This window comes from Cervus canadensis, chromosome 3, assembly GCF_019320065.1.
Source record: "Cervus canadensis isolate Bull #8, Minnesota chromosome 3, ASM1932006v1, whole genome shotgun sequence".
In the NCBI taxonomy this organism is placed as follows: domain Eukaryota; kingdom Metazoa; phylum Chordata; class Mammalia; order Artiodactyla; family Cervidae; genus Cervus; species Cervus canadensis.
In genome coordinates, this window is record NC_057388.1 from 65,643,996 (window position 1) to 65,647,700 (window position 3,705).

The 3,705-nt window shown below is 39.1% G+C and overlaps 1 non-coding gene across 1 annotated transcript; it reads right to left on the bottom strand.

Annotated features, from left to right (window-relative positions):
• Nucleotides 1-500: 500 nt before the first annotated feature.
• On the bottom strand, nucleotides 501-659 carry LOC122439072. Its single transcript, XR_006268808.1, has one exon. It is a non-coding gene; the product is annotated as a U1 spliceosomal RNA (small nuclear RNA).
• Nucleotides 660-3,705: the final 3,046 nt, after the last annotated feature.

Here is a 3,705-nt window from a genome sequence, read left to right on the forward strand (position 1 = left end):
AATTCTCTTCTGTCTGAGGTCCACTAGGGATTGCCATGCTTAGGGCAAACCTGAAGGAATGGGAAGTTGGATATGTGTGTGGCTCTATGGAGGCAATTTCAATTTTGGTGCTTAGATCACAAACCACCTTCGAGCCTTCTGAACTGTGGAGAGGGAGAACCACTTACAAATGCTATGCACCACTGGGATGACCCAGAGGGATGGGACGAGGAGAGAGGTGGGAGGGGGGTTCAGGATGGGGAACACATGTAAATCCATGGCTGATTCACATCAATGTATAGCAAAAACCACTACAATATTGTAAAGTAATTAACCTCCAACTAAAATAAATTTTTTAAAAAAGAAAAAAAAATGCTATGCACCTTCCCCCCTCTTTATTATTATTATTTTTTTAAATTAGAGGATAATTACTTTACAGTATTGTGGTGGTTTTTGCCATACATCAACATTAATTAGCATTAGATATATATTTGTCCCCTCTTTCTTTTTTTTAAAATATTTTTAGCTCGAACGCAGTCCCCCACTACCACAAATTATGCAGTCGAGTTTCCCACATTTGGGGAAATCACAGGGGTCAGCACATCAGGAGTGCAATGGATAAGCCTCGCCCTGGGAAAACCACCTTTGTGATCATGGTATCTCCCCTGCCAGGTAAGTATTGTCCCCTCCTTCTTGAACCCCTCCTCTCATCTCCCTCCCCATCCCACCTCCCTGGGTGGTCACAGATCACTGGCTTTGGGTTCCTTGCATCATACATCAAACTCCCACTGGCTATCTATTTTACATATGGTAATGTATATGTTTCAATGTTATTCTCTCATATCATCCTACTCTCTCCTTCCCCCACTGTGTCCTTTTTCAGAGTAATAAACTTACTACATACAAGCAAGACTATCCAAATGCATCCCACCTCTACCCAGGGCCACCGTGCTCCTGACATGAGCAAACCCTCAGGAAGAGCAGCACATCTAGAGAAATTGGAACCCTCCCCATCAGGGGACATTAGGGATCTAATCTGTGGCCAGTATGGATCCCATACTGTCTACTTCTGCAGTGATCCCCACCCTCTGTCTTCTCTGTCTCCATTCTTTCCTGAGGCTACAGGTCATAGGGACAAAAACAAAGAATTCTGTTCCCTTCATGAAGCATCCCAGAAAATACTCTCTAATCAAGACTGTGGGTTCCCATCACTGTTTCCTCCTTCCTCCCTAGAAAAGTACAAAACGTACATGCAGATTGTGCCCACAAGTCATCGGGCAAGTCATTGACCTCTAGAGCACAGTGACCTTGAATGAACTGGCTTTCCCTCCCTGAAATACAGTTAGTCACAGAGGATCCCTGGAGAACAGTTAGCCCCAGATGGTCACTATGGAATTATTTATAAAGGTGAAATGTTAGATATTCATATATTTAGCACAGAGGGAATTGGCCAAATATATTGCAATACTATCTTCTTGATGTATTCTATAGTATTGATACCAATACAGTATTGCAAGCATTCAAAATGATATTGTAGAGAGATTTATTGAGTGGGAAGTGTTTAAGGTATATGATTAAATGAAAAAAGTTTCACAAAACATTATGTGTAATTGTTTATCTTTGTAAAGTAGACATGTGTATCTATGCATAGATAGAAAAGATGGAAATGTTAATAGTGGTTACTTAAGTGGAGAAGTTATCATTTTCTCTGTTTTTAATCTGTAATTGACAAGTTCCCTACAATACAATCGTATCACTTTTGATATAAGAAAAATTTATTTTTAAAAGTGATTATTTTTTAAAGGATAGTGTTGAGTCCAATCTAAAATGTAGTGACCAATGGACCTGGAGGAATCAACCTGCCCCACTTCAGACTCTACTACAAAGCTACAGTCATCAAGACAGTATAGTACTGGCACAAAGACAGAAATATACATCAGTGGAACAAAATAGAAAGCCCAGAGATAAATCCATGCACCTATGGACACCTTGTCTTTAACAAAGGGGTCAAGAATATACAGTGGAGAAAAGACAATCCCTTGGAAAATTGCTCAACCACCTGTAAAAGAATGAAACTAGAATACTTTCTAACACCATACACAAAAATAAACTCAAAACGGATTAAAGATCTAAATGTAAGATGAGAAACTATAAAACTCCTAGAGGAAACATAGGCAAAACACTCTTTGACATAAATCACAGCAAGATCCTCTATGACCCACCTCCCAGAGTAGTGGAAATAAAAGCAAAAATAAACAATTAGGACCTAATTAAACTTAAAAGCTTTTGCACAACAAAGAAAACTATAAGCAAGGTGAAAAGACAGCCTTCAGAGTTGGAGAAAATAATAGCAAATGAAGCAACTGACGAAGAATTAATCTCAAAAATATACAAACAGCTCATGCAGCTCAATACCAGAAAAATAAATGACCCAATCAAAAAATGGGCCAAAGAATTAAACAGACATTTCTCCAAAGAAGACATACAGATGGCTAACAAACACATGAAAAGATGCTCAACATCACTCGTTATCAGGGAAATGCAAATCAAAACCACAGTGATGTACCATCTCACACCAGTCAGAATGGCAGCTATCAAAAAGTCTACAAGCAATAAATGCTGGAGAGAATGTGGAGAAAAGGGAACCCTCTTACACTGTTGGTAGGAATGCAAACTAGTACAGCCACTATGGAGAACAGTGTGGAGATTCCTTAAAAAACTGGAAATAGAACTGCCATATGACCCAGCAATCCCACTCCTGGGCATACACACTGAGGAAACCAGAATTGAAAGAGACCTGTTTACCCCAACGTTCATTGCAGCACTGTTTACAATAGCTAGGACATGAAAGCAACCTAAATGTCCATCGGCAGATGAATGGATAAGAAAGCTGTGGTACATATACACAATGGAATATTACTCAGCTATAAAAAGAACACATTTCAATCAGTTCTAATGAGGTGGATGAAACTGGAGCTTATTATACAGAGTGAAGTAAGTCAGAAAGAAAAACACCAATACAGTATATTAATGCATATATACATACATATATATATATATGTATAATTTAAAAAGATGATAAAGATGACCTTATATGTGAGACAGCAAAAGAGACACAGATATAAAGAACAGACTTTTGGACTCTGTGGGACAAGGCGAGGGTGGGATGATTTGAGAGAATAGCATTGAAACATGTATATTACCATATGTGAAATAGATCACCAGTCCAAGTTTGATGCATGAAACAGGGCACTCAAAGCTGGTGCACTGGGACAACCCAGAGAGATGGGATGGGGAGGGATGGCAGGGGGGTTCAGGGTGTGGAACACATGTACACCCATGGCTGATTCATGTCAATGTATGGCAAAAACCACCACAATATTGTAAATTAATTAGCCTCCATTAAAATAAATTAATTAATTAAAATAACATAAAATGTAGTGACCAAATACTGGATCTGCCTCTGTCATCCTTTCAGAAAGGGGTAGTGGTCCATGTCACTTTTTTTTGTCTTTACGTGAAGTTCTATTTGTAGGCTCTGTGCAACTGGTCATCCAACATTCACTTATACAAGAAACCAGGTAATAAATTCCTCCTTGAGTTGTTCCAGGAAGCAGTGACTCAGCAAAAAAAAAAGATGTGCCCCCCCCTTTATTTTGTCAGATGAAATGAAATAATGTCACCCCAGATTTTCCTTTGCCTTACCTCAGAGCCATGCCTAGCGGT